Below are 13,719 nucleotides of genomic sequence, written 5' to 3' on the forward strand. Positions count from 1 at the left end.
GCACTGCCTTTGGCCATGCACAGCAGGAGTTTGACACAGTGTCTGTCTCTCTGGGTGTGAGAAAAGGTATAAGAGGTCTTGGTGTGAGAGTGGATGTGAGAGTGGGTGCATCAGTTTCTGAGTGGGTTGTGAGTGACTGAGTAAGGGTCTGAGTGGATCTGTAAGTGGGTGTGTGAGTGCCTGAGTGGGTCTGTGAGGGGGTACGTGAGGGTTTAGTGTGTCTGTGAGTGGGTGCATGAGGGTCTGAGTGGGTCTGTGAAGGTCTGTCTGGGTGGGAGAGTGGGTGCACAAGGGGCAGGTGGGTCTGTGAGTGGATATGTGATGGTCTGACTGGTTCTGTGAGTGGGTATGTGAGTGTCTGAGTGGGTCTGTGAGTGGGTATATAAGAATCTCTGTGGGTCTGAAAGTGGGTATATGACTCTCTGAGTGGGTCTGTGAGTGAGTGCTTCTATGAATGAATGATTTAGTGTATAAATGAGTCAGAGATTTAAAAAAAAATCATTTTTGCAGACATTTGCGAATTTGTCATAATGTTACATGCAAAGGCATGCTATGACATATTTGCGAATATTGAGCGGCATGAAAAACAAACTTAAGATCATAATTTAACCCTCAAAGACCCCTATATCACAGCCCTGGGATCAGGGTACCTCCACACTGACCCCTTATACCAGTTATCAAATTTATTTTCCATCCCCGGGACCGTGTCCCATAACACAACATGGCAGCCACAACTTTCTGGTCAAGTTGCTGCCAGCCAATCACATCATTCCTATTGGCACTCACATTTGGGAATTTGCTGCGATCACAGCGAAAACATCACAATGGATCCACAGCCTTAGATATATAAATGTATTTCCTCTTTAATTTCTCAAAAACCACTGCACAGATATCCACCAAATATGCAAAAGTATAATCTGCATACCAAAACCTACTTTTCTGCCAAATTCAGTTCCGCCTCTAGTCGTGTTCAAAGCTCCTGTGGGATTAATGTGGGAATCACATGTTTTTGACCTCCCCTTATTCTTGGACCACCTTGACGGATCAATACCAAACTTCTCATGCACAAGAATCACCAGTACACTTTTTTGGGAAAATGTTGTGGAGATTTGTCAAATGGTGCTAAAGATCTAGGCAAGTCAAAACATTTTTTTTCTATGGAAACGTGGTCCTAATTATACCTACTGGTGACCGCCAGTAGGTGATATATTTTTTATTTCTATTTTGTTTTTGTAGAATTTTCTCCCGAAGAGAGGTCGATTAGGATGGACACTGCAGCAGCTCTACTTTTGTTCTGCTTCCTTTAACTCATTTCTGTCTCTCAGAGCGCTAAAAGACTTTAGAATAATCTCCATATTGAAGCTATATTAAAAGAAAGTGATAGCTTAAAGGATTGCATCCTGGCAAATTCCTGGTGTTTGGCCAATGTCTTGAGCAGACAGGTGGTATTTCACTCAGAGCCACCTTGTGCTAAAGCTGAGAAGGAAGATGAGAGCCCCCCAGATCAAATGGTGTGTTTGGCCTCAAAGATGCACCTGCAGAGAGACCCAGTAGAGAAATCCAAGCTTGCAGCTTGGAGAAGAGGTGGATTCTGACTAGGAATTTGCAACAAATCCTCTTGGTAGCATGGTCTGGTAGCTCTGGTAGCTGAAAGAGTGTGGCCCTAATCAGTGGGTACCATTCTGAAAGTAGAATGGAACTTTTGCAAGTGGCCTGCGACTATAGTCTGGATTGTTGTGGGAGGCTCAGAAGGCCTCAACCTTCTTGTAACATACAACACAGTTTTGATCCTGTGTGACACACTAAAAAGTTCAAAGCTGATCTAAGATGACAAAATAGCACAACCTGCTTCTGTGGTCCATCCATTGTTGGGCAGCCATTTAAGCCTCATGACTGCTACACAGCAGACCCCTCCCTGGAAAGCTCATGGGGCCCACCGTGGACTGATTTGGGATGTGGCCTAGCCCATACAACGTTGTGCAGAATAATAAACTGCTGTAGACCAGACAGAAATGCATGACCACAAGATCCAGAGGCAAGTAGAGGCCAGTTGTAAACGTCACTCTTTCTAAGAGATGCTGGGTGTGCATGGAAGATACTGATCCTGAGCAGCTGCTCATTTGTGGCCCCATAAGGGCTACCTTAGAAGTGCTTAGAAGGGATATTAACTGCAAGGACACATGCTAACATAGAAGGGTTTTCAGAAGTCCCTACTGAAACATCATGAACTCTCAACAAAGAGGCTACAAGCATATGAGCAGTTGGAAGAAACAGGGTCCTGAACTACAACAGCAGATTGGCAGATAGCCACAGATCTCACAATCCTTGCAGGACACCTAAAGTGCACAATTGGTTTCATTGTCTTCATAGACAGTGGTGGAAATGACCCTGAATACCTGGACAGCATGCTGATGTGAGCCAGTTGATTATGCTTAATGACTGAGAAGGTGTTGCCTGACCCTGCCTGACCTGATTGCCTCAACCTTCCAGCCATGCCCTGCCCTCAAGGACCCTGCATCACTCTGATGCTTCAACAGAGGTCTCCCAGACTCCTGTCTGTTCCTCTGTTGCCTCCTTTCCTCTTCTTTGTCTTACTCCACCTTTTGCCTCTCTACCTTTTGCATTACAGTGCTTGCTTCTTTGCACTTCTCACTCTCTCTGCTCTCCACTCGATCTCTCACTTTCACTTTAGCTCTGTTTGTGCTGCCACTTTTTACCTCTCTGACTACTGATTTGCACTTGGCTGTTTTTGATTTTTCTCACTGTCTCTGCTCCTAACTTGATCTCTCACTCTCACCTTAACCTCTCTTCATGCTACCAAGCTTTCTGCTTTTTTTGCACCTTTTTGCCCCTCTTTTTTCATTCTCACTACTCTTCACTCACTCTCTCAATCTCACATTAGTTTTTCTTTTTGGCTACTTTTGTCACTTTTCAATCTCTTTTCTTACCTTTCGCCTTTGTTTTCACTTTCTCATTCTATACATTTTTCATTTTTTTCCCCTCTTGCTCCTTTTCAATATTTCTCACCTCTATAGCCTTTTTCCTGCCATGGTGCAGCTCTGACACAATCTCACCGGCTCTTTCTGCTCCTTTTTTTCTCACCGGATTCTAAGGCACTGACCACCACCCCCAGGATCTCCTCCCCTCTGCAAGACTTTCTTAATGGCAGCTGCAGATCTGATGCACCACTGGCACGCCAAAGGCAAGGTCATTTGAGCCTGGCCTCCTGGTCCGCCACTCTTCAAGCATAGCCAAAGACACTACCTCATGGTAGCTCTCCACATACTCTTTTTCATGTATGTAAGTACATCGTACTTGATAGCTAAGGCGTAGCCTTTTTAACTTTCTTTTCAGAGCCTTGACACAGTAAATTGAATAGAAGCCTAATTGATGTTTAAAAAGAATCTCACTATACTGTGTTGTACCGGTGATTCCTCTTTTTGTTTTTAACCCCAGCCTTGGGAGACTCGGGGGGTTTATTATCATTAAAAGGACCCACTCCCCTTTTTTCTTCATTATCGCAAAGTTATCAACAGATTGTTGCTCCAAGACTATCGGCCTCATTAAGACTCTGGCAGTCATGAGACAACCAGGGTCACGCTGGAGGTTGGACCTCGGCCAAAGCAGCGGTCCGGCCTCCACATTATGATCGTGGTGGAGCTGCCAAGGTCGGACTGCTGACACCACCAGGTTCCCCAGCCAAAAGCCTGGAGGTCTCGGCGGTCTCAATCCGCCAGGACAGCGCTGCTTGCAGCGCTGCCGTGGGGATTATGAGTCCCCCTTCCAACAGCTTTTGCATGGTGGTAGCTCAGCCATGCAAAGACTGGCAGAAAGGGAGTGCTGGAGGCCCGTTGGGGGCCCCTGCACTGCCCATACACTTGGCATGGACAGTGCAGGGGCTGCTTGGACAGCCCTGTTGCGCTTTCCACTGCCCGAATTATGGACAGTGGAAAGCGCGACGGGTGATCCTACACCCGCCGCCCACCACATTGCTGCTGGCTCAATTAGGAGCCTGCGTAAATGTTACGGCCCTGTTCACCACAGGGTCTGTGGGAGGAAACGCTGTTTCTGCCCACTGGTCCTGCAGTGGACTCGTAATAGGGCCAGAAGTATTCTGTTCGCACTGGCGGTCAGGTGGCAGTATGAGTTCCTGTGTATCTTTACTTCAAGCAAGATGACATTCATTCGTGTTACCGTGAGCTTCTGTGTAAAAAGGTTTGAAGAAGCATTCTTTATTGATAATAGATAGGGATGTCTCCATCTCAAACCTCATAATCACAGATGGTTCTTACATCCCTAGGGTTGGATTAATTCCACCATCATCAAGGAGCAAGCTTGCCCTCGTTTAAATTTATCACTAATTCTGCATTCTCGACATTACATAAAGTTTCCAGTAGGAAAGTATACATTAGGGAGACCTTAACACACACACACAGTACCATTGATTTTAATAAGTGGGACATTTGTCCGTTTCTTATTAGGTTGCTTCCTATTTTAAAAGGGTATCACATCCAGATGAAGACCAGCTTTTGAGGCTTAGATTGGCCTCACCTCCACACCTTGCCGAGTCAAAATGTCAACATCTCTTTAAGCCTGGATTGTTAATTGGTTCCACAGAGGGTCAACTATGAATGAAATGATTGCCTCTTTATAGATGAGACTGTACCTATGTTGGATAATAAATGTATACAAACAGGCTATTGTGCAAATAAGATATATGCAATAGGTCTATTGTTGCATTGTAAGAGCATTAGCACAGGTGAATAATAAAAAAGAGAATGCAAGGAAAATATCTGAAAGTCAGAAATGGAGTTATTCATTTGGGAGTAGGGCACTCTTACCAGTTCAATAAACCCACTCTGTTTAGGGCAAAACAGAGGTCTGAGAGAATCCCTGCTTAAACCCTTGTTAGGAAGCTGGCCCTTTATGCGGTATGTGAGTACCAGGTAAAGGGTCAAGGGGTTCCCCAGTGAGTGGACAGGACTTGCTATGCAATCCTAAAGTGCTCTATTTAGGGGAGGTGTAGTTGAGCAGCCTTAGGTGTAACACAGAGAAGTGAAAGACATCTACAGATACACACAATAGTCAATAAATGAACCACACAACTCAAGAAGGAGATCCAGACCTATTCATAAAAATAGCAGGTATCGTTATATATGTTTAGGCATCAGAGAAAAATTGTTCAGGGAAGTACATTTTTAAATAGTTCTGCAATGTTATCCTATGGGAAGAAAAACAAGTTCTACAAATAGGTAGAATAAAGCGACCTACAAGACCAATCTCCAGAAGTTAAGGTGAGTAGTGGGCAAGGTCCAAGGCAGCACCCCAGTACACCCTAAGTGGCACAAGTGCGGCTGGGTGCATAGTGCAAAACAGCGTTGGATCCCGAATGCATTCCTTTGAAGATCAGTCACTGCCAAAAGAGGCTGCAGGCTCTGGCCGGGAGGCCAGTCGGGCTGAACCAACAGCAAAGCTCTGGCCTCATGATGCTCCGGCACAGATCATTTGGTCCTCTTCTCCAGGGCTCAGGGGCAACGAGTGTAGACGTATCCCTAGGTGTCAGGTTTTTTCTGCCTGGAGCAGTGTAAGGGGGCTGTGTGCAGAGGCTGCACGCATTGTCGGGGAGTCCAGGAGGAGGGAAACCACAATGGACTCAGACTCTGGAGGGCTGGGGAACCTTGTTGGTCCTGGTGGTCCTCTTCAACTTGGGTCTGAGCCGGCGGGTGCAGTAGTGAATTCAGGTGTCAGGTTTTGTTGTTCCAGAGTCCCTTCGGAGTCCCTTCTTAAGGAGATTGTTGACCATCAGGTCTGCTGTTCACAGGACGCCTTGAGTCTTTTTCGAAGGTAGTCAGTCCTCTCTGGGTTTCTGGAGTCACAGCTGCAGGATGAGTCACTTTTGGTGCAGATTTCAACAAGGAATGCAGACAGGCCGGGTGGGGACGTTGGTACCAGATCTGCTGCTTCTTTTCCCCTCATCTGCTGTCACAGCTCTTCTGTGTCCTTGGTTTTCTTAGGTCACCAGGATCTGCCCTGAATACTAAATGTAAGGGTCGTTAGGGGTGTGTAGGGTGATAGCCAATGGACTACTGACCCTTGGGGTCCTTACACCTCTATCTGACCACTTCCTGGGATGATTTGCAGAACCTTGTCCCACAATTCCTAGGTATGCCAGCTCAAAGATGGCTACCTCTGAAAAATTGTATCCACCTCACAGTAGCCCACCTTGGGGGTGATACTAGCCTGGAGGTGCACCCCTAGCTGAGTAGTTAATTTTCCCACCTGTCCAGGTGCCAAATGAGCTTCTGGACAGGCAGTGGCTTCCTCTCCTGTGAGGGAAGCCAGACTTGCATTTCAAAGGTGGCATCCCTTTGAGTCTTGCCGCCTAAGGAAGGCTAATGAGGAAGGCTGAGGGAGGGGGGGGTGTTACATCCTTTTCCCAGACATGCTTTTGTTCTGGGCTTCCTGAGAGCAGTAGCTCTTACCCTAGAGGGCCAGAACCATGTCTTGGATTGCAGGGTGGCAGAAATTGGTCAGTGAGTGCACCAAAGGCTGGTAGGGTTTCAGGGGGCACCTCTAAGGTGTCCTCTGGGTGCATGTATCCGTAAATCCAACACTGGCATCAGTGTGGGTCCACCAATACGAATTGTTTGATACCAAACATCCCTATCTTCAGTGAAGCCATCATGTAGCTAGGGAACGTGCATTTACCAGTGTCCAGGACATGCATTTAAAGTGGCTCCTCTGGTCACTTACTATGTCTGAGAATTGACAAAGACATAGCAGGGGCATATCTGCTTGTGCAGATATGCCATCACATGTAATATAATGCACCCTGCCTTAGGGCTATAAGGCCTGCTAGAGCGGTGACTTTCCTATATTGCATGCAATGTTAGAGGACATGGCACACAGGCTGTGTGCCATATCCTGTTTTTACTTTTGTCAGCACAAGGATATGCAACCTGCAATAGCAGCCTGTTGTGCATGGTGAAGGGACCCTTATGGTTGCACAATTCATGCTGCAGCCCTTAGGGATCGCCTTTAGTACGCCAGGCCGTAGGTACAAGGGGTACCATTTAACAGGGACTTATAGAGGGTGCTAAAGGTTTTGCCTATTGGGGAAACAAATGTGCAGTTTTAGGAAATAGCTCTGGAACTGCGAACCTGGGTAGCATGAACCCAGGGCACCTTCAGTCGAAATCACATCATGTACCAGGCAAAAGGTGGGTGGTAACCATGTCAAAAAAATGTACTTTGACCCTCTCCCAAATGAAAGAGTATGAAACTAACCTTTCCCAAGAGAGTCTTCATCTTCTTAGTGGAAGATCTTGGAAAGGCCATCTACATTGGCATGGTCAGTCCCAAGTCGGTGTTCCACTGTAAAGTCCATTCCATGTAGGGAGATGGACCACCTTAACAGTTTGGGGGTTTCACCTTTCATTTGCATTAGCCATCTGAGAGGCCTGTGGACAGTGTGAACCAGGAAGTGAGAGCCAAACAAGTATGGCCTCAGCTTCTTCAGGGACCATACCACAGTAAGGGCTTCCCACTCAATGGCATTCCAATGCTGCTCTCTGGGGAGTAAATGCCTGCTAATGAAAGTAAAACGTTGGTCATGGCCATCATCATTGATTTGGAATAGGACTGCTCCTATCCCATGTTCAGAGGCATCTGTCTGCCCTATGAACTGCTTGGTCCAATCGTAAACTTTTAGAACAGGTGCTGAACACATTGCTTCCTTCAGAGTGTCAAAGGCCTTTTGACAGCTCACTGTCCTGTTCACTTTCCTGAGCACATTTCAGAGGTCAGTTCTATGAAAGGTGCCATAATAGTGCCATATCCTTTCACAAACCGCCTTTGGGTCTGGGTGATGAGAGCTACCCAGTCCAGAATTGTCTGGATGTTGGGTTTTAGTGGTTGAGCTTGGCCTCCATCTATGAGGTGAACCAAGTATACCAACTGATCCTGCCCTATGTGGCACTGGCTTGCCTAGTGAGACCTGTACTTTTCAGAGCCTCAAAGACCTTGCCAAGGTGGATCAGGTGATCAATCAATCTATCAATCAGTCAGACTACATTTATATAGTTCAGCTTCTCACCCGAGCAGGTCTCTAGACGCTGTGCTGCTGAGTCAGTCAAAGAGCCAGGTTTTGAGCCCCTTCTTGAAGTGGGTGAGCGAGGGTGAAGTGCAGAGACGGAGGGAGCGGTGTTCCAGAACTTGGCCGCGAGGTAAGAGAAGAAGCGACCTCTGGTGCGGCAGCGTCTGATGCATGGTGTCTGAGCAAAGGCTAGGTGAGCAGATATGAAGTGCCCGGGAGGTAGGCGGAAGCTCAGGCAGTGGTTCTTGTAGGCAGGCCCTAGGTTATGGAGGGTTTTGTAGGCGTGGGTCGGGAGCGTGAATTGACATCTTTTCCAGATGGGGAGCCAGTGGAGGTCTTTCAGGTCCTGGGTGATGTGGTTCCTTTTTGGCAGGTTGAGGATCAGTCTGGCTGCTGTGTTCTGGATCATCTGGAGTCTTCTTATGAGTTCAGTGGTGATGCCTGCATAAAGTGCATTGCCATGGTCCAGTCTGCTTGTGAAGAGAGCCTACCTCACCCTTTTCTTGGTGTTAACTGGGAGCCACTTAAAGACTTTGCAGAGCAAGCGGAGGCTGTGGAAGCAGGATGAAGTGACTGTGTTGACCTGGCATTTTATGAAGAGTTTGCTGTCTAGAAGAATGCTAAGGTTGTTTGCTAATGCTTGTTCTTTTGAAGTGGGGGTGGGTCCAAGTTCCAATAGCCACCAGGAGTCGCTTCTTAGAAAGGAAAGATCACTACTTTGGTTTTGTCTATGTTGAGCTTCAAGCAGTGGCTCTTAATCCAGGATTAAACGTTCTTCATGCAGTTGTGGAAATTGGTCTTTATCATGGTGGGGTCCGCTGAGAGCGAGAGGATGAGCTGGGTGTCATTGGCATAGGAGATTGTGTTGATGTCATGGGTTCTGATGATGTCCGTGAGTGGTGTCATTTAGATATTGAGGAGGGTAGGACTGAGGGAAGAACCTTAAGAGACACTGCAGATGGTGCGCTTGGGTTCGGGGGTGAAGGGAGGGAATGGGATTCTCTGGGTGAGGCCCAAGAGAAAGGATGCCATCCATTTGAGCGCATCATCTGTGGTTCTGATCTTTTTCAGTCAGTGGATGAGTGTGCGGTAGGAGACGCTGTCAAAGGCTGTGGAGAGAACAAGCAGGATCAGGGTGGCTGATTCTCCTCTGTCATGCAGGGTGTGAATGTCACCAGTTGCAGAGATAAGGGCTGTCGTAGTGCTGTAGTTGGCTCTGAATCCTGATTGTGAGGGGTCCAGTAGGTTGTTTCTGTCCAGGTGTCGGTGAGTTGGTGGTTGATGGCTGTCTCCACGACTTTGGTGGGGAGTGGGAGCAGACTGATGGGACATTAATTCTGGAGTTCGCTGGACTCAGTTGCTGGTTTCCTTAGGAGGGGTTCAGACATCTACGTGTTTCTAGGCATCAGGAAAGGTGGCTGTGGCGATGGAAGTGTTAAGGATGGTGGTAAGATGGAGTCTGATTTTGTCTCTTCAGAGGTTAAAGATTCGGTGGGGGCAAGGGTAAGTGGGTGCTCCCGAGTGGATGGAGTTCATGAGAGTATTTGTGTTTGGGGTGCTGAGCTGTTCTCATGCAGTGAGAGGGTGGTTGGTGGCCATGGTGGATGGGTCAGTTGGTTGAGGAGTGAAGTTTATGTAGATGGTTGCTAACTTGTTGTGGAAGTGGTTGGTTAGGGCGTTGCAGAGTTCCTGTGAGCGAGGGATTGCGTTTTCAGTGGCTGGCGGGCATGTGAAGTCAATGGCAAAGAGTTCCTTGGTTTGGTTGGTGCTGGTCTCGGTCCTGCATGTCAAGGCCTCCTTCTTCATGGCTTTGAGGTAGAGGTACTAATTGTTGACAGCTGCTTTGAAGGTGGCTCAGCCTATGTTGTTTCTGCTGGTTTGCCACTTTTGAGTTGTTTGCATTCTGGTTTTGCCATGTTAAGCTTTGGGTTGTATCAGCTGGCTTGTCTATTGGATCGCTGTGATTCTGCCAGATAGAGATAAAGACAGCAATATCATCAAGATATGCTGTGCTAAAGTCTTCTAACCCAGCCAACACTTTATTCACCAACCTTTGGAAGGTGGCAGGGGCATTCTTTATTCCAAAAGGCATAACAGTAAACTGATAATGCCCATCCCATCAGGAGTAGAGAATGCTGATTTGTCTTTTGCTTCATGTGTCAGACCTATCTGCCAGTACCCTGATGTGAGATCAAAAGTAGTGAGATATATGGCTGCCCCTAACCTGTCAATATCATCTGGAGACATACCACTGGATTTACTGCAGGTGCCCTAGAGGCATTTGTTTTGTGGGGACAGGTTTGTTCTCCAGTTAAGTGTCCAAGGGTCTTGCAATCATGACACCAAGCCTTTTTGGGATCCCAGTTTTTACCTTTGTACCCACCCTTGGATTGGGAAGAGTCATGAGTCCACTCTCCTGAGAATTTTGGGGGCCTTTAGAAGACTCTTTGTTTATATCCTTTGACTGGTCACCATCTTTTCCTTAGGAGGGCTTTTTGGATCTTTCTTATTGTCACCCCCCAGCAGTAGTTTTGGTCACCCTTGTTTTGAACCAGTGGTCTGCCTTCTTCTCCAACTGTTGAGGAGAAAGTAGACCTAGGTCTACCAAGTATTGATGTAACTTCTCCTAAATACAATTACTTAACAGATGCTCTTTTATTATTAAATTATAAAGGCCCTCTTAATCATGCACATTGTTACCTTTTAGCCAGCCACTCAGTGTGTTGACTGAACAGTCCACAAAATGTACCCAGGCCTGACTCTGGGTTTTTCAGGTCTCCCTGAACCTGTACTCCTCAGTGGTGAGTCTAAAGTCCTCAGTCAGGGTATCCTTCATGAGGTCATAGGGCTCAGCATCTGCCTAATTAAATGTCAGGAGTCTATACCTGCATTTACCAGAGAACAGTTCCCAAAGGAGAGAGCCTCAAGACTGCTAGATGACCTTCCTGGCTCAAGAGGCTCTCTCAAAGACTGTGCACCATTTGGTGATGTCAACGCCTTCTGAGTATTTTGGGACAATCCCTTTAGGGATTTTACAGTCACATGTTTCCTCCCTAGGTATGAGTTTGTTGCCTCCAGAGTTGGGTCCTAGGCACCATCTCAGCTCTTTTCTTTCTATAGTTAAGAGTTTAGCCTCTAAGGCTATCCCTTTGGCTAGCTTCTGAAGATCTGCATCTTCAGAATCTAAATCTTCTGGGACACTACTAGAAGTGTTCTCAGTGAAGATATTGTCTGAGGGGTTAGAGATGGAGTCATCTTCCTCTACCTCTGCATTTTATTCCTCTTCCCCAGTGGGGGGATTTCCACCTGCCAAGGCCTTATCCTTCTCTGCCAAAAACCGCTGCAGTTGGGTGTTTGTGGGTTTAGGCTCTGTGGCACGTTTCCATGCTTTACAGAGCTCATTAGGATGGGGTATCTTAAGTTGCTGATAGGGTACCAGGTTGGGTTCCTGGGAAGGCCCTTGCTCAGGAGTGACGTTTAAAGTAATTGGGAACTTTTTAAAGGACTTACAAAATTACTAAGTACTTTTCCTATTTAAAAACATACTTACCTGAACAATTATTCTCTGATTCCTAACCATATATAAGTATACCTGCTTTATATATAAATTGGTGTGACTCTCCTTCTTGAGTCATGTGGTTCATTTATTGACTGTTGTGTGATCTATAGATGTCTTGCACTCCTCTGTGTTAAGCTTAAGGCTGCTCGACCACACTACCCCTAAATAGAGTACTTTGGGATTGCATAGCAAGCCCTGTTCACTCACTAGGGAACCCATGCACCCTTTACACTGTACTCACACACTGTGTAAAGGGTCAGCTTCCTACACCTGGTACCTATGGCACAATTAGCAGGCATCCCCCAGGGAAGCACCTGCTAAGTTCAAGCACTACTAACAAGGTCATAGTGAAGAACATGATGCAGTAAAACTCCTAAACCAATGTAAACAAATAGAAAAACATTTGATGAACAAAAAGACACTTAGACCATAAAAGTAGGTTGAAGGGAGCCAGAGATATGGCTTTTAAGAGTTTTAAGGCAAAAAGTGCCTAGAGAAATTCATGCATTATAGATAGACAACAGTTTGCAAAGGACCAGACAGAGGCACAATTGCAGGCCAACCACGATGGAGCAGAGGCCAGATACACTAAGCCAGTTGACCAGGTCTAAGGTTTTAGGTTTTTCCATCAGACTTAGGGCTGGATGTGGAGTTTGGTGGACAGGGTACTCCATCACACATGCAACGGAGTACCCTCTATGTCAAACCCTTGTTCCGCATTCCTCATTTAGAGCCCCTGTTGGCTCAGTTGAAGAAATGCTTGCTGTAATCGCCCCACAAAGTGGGGGCAGTCAATAGAAGGATTTCACACTGTCTGCCCTTTTGAGTGTGTGTGGAGTAAAGTATTTTATTTCCATGTCCATCACTGCCAGGAAGAACCTTTCAGTAAGGGACAGGAATACAGAATAATGGTCATCACACCCTGGGTGAAAACCTTTAGGATGTAGGGGCCATTAGTGTTTTGTTTTTCGAAACAAACTCCCACTCTGGGTGTCTCTATTTGAAAAACAAGAAACATTAAAAAAACTAGACAGCCAGCTGAGATGACTGACTGTACCATCTGTCAAATCTTTCCTACGTTGCCAGGAACCACCATGACTGTGGTTCCTATGAACGTAGGGAGTTGTCTGCAGGGCCAGGGGATACTTCTAAATTTGGTGGGCAGAGGTCCCTTAAATGGAAGATGCATTGTCCTCTGCCACCCCAATGAGGTGAACTCTGTTAGCCAAGTCTCTGTCTGCTGTGAAAACATCTTTTGGTCAATGCTGCAGCCCCTAGCTGCTCAGAGCAGGTATCTGAACCCCAATTGTCATGCATGGGGCACACTAAATTAGTGCTTCACAGATGCTAGTTTCCATATCCCACACCAAATTCACATTGTTATAGAACATAAAATACCTTAATTCACATCAATCCAATATGGGAAATAGGAATGGGATGAGGAGAGGGAGAACTCCAATTGTGGGTCAAATTCGAACTTGTCAAATTTGCTTTTCCATGCAGTCATCTCTAGTCACTGGTGTTGCATTGTTGGTGCACGTGCTCCAGGGCCTTATCATTACAGCTAGAAACAAGGAGGGAGTCTAAGCTGTGCCTTAAAACCTATTTGCTTGTTTCTTACTCTTACTTCATCCTGCCATGTGACTGCTTTCTTCCCAACTGCTTACTTTAATATTCTCTCTGTCCTACTGTATAATGGGATGGGTGTAGTTCGATTGTCAGGGATAGATAATATACATATGAGATAGTACAAAAGATTTTAGACATACTTTTCTAGAGCTTTCTGTTCATATAAGATACACTCTCAAATAAACATGCAATCAAACTTCATAACTGCATTTGTGCCCATACACTGGAAGTCTTTGGTTTTGTGGTTCTCAACAAAGTCTGTAGGTGTTCTAGGCACCCTTGTATACAGTTTAATGGCACAGTAATGTGAAGTACAAAAACAAATGTTCTCTGCGCTGTTTTTTAAGTAGTAGTTCTAGAGTAGATTTTTTCAGAAACTATGCTTCAATGTTATCTCAAATGTTCCTCTTTTTTTGTTTTTGCAGGTGTGTGCAGA

This window comes from Pleurodeles waltl, chromosome 12 (genome assembly GCF_031143425.1).
Source record: "Pleurodeles waltl isolate 20211129_DDA chromosome 12, aPleWal1.hap1.20221129, whole genome shotgun sequence".
Classification (NCBI taxonomy): domain Eukaryota; kingdom Metazoa; phylum Chordata; class Amphibia; order Caudata; family Salamandridae; genus Pleurodeles; species Pleurodeles waltl.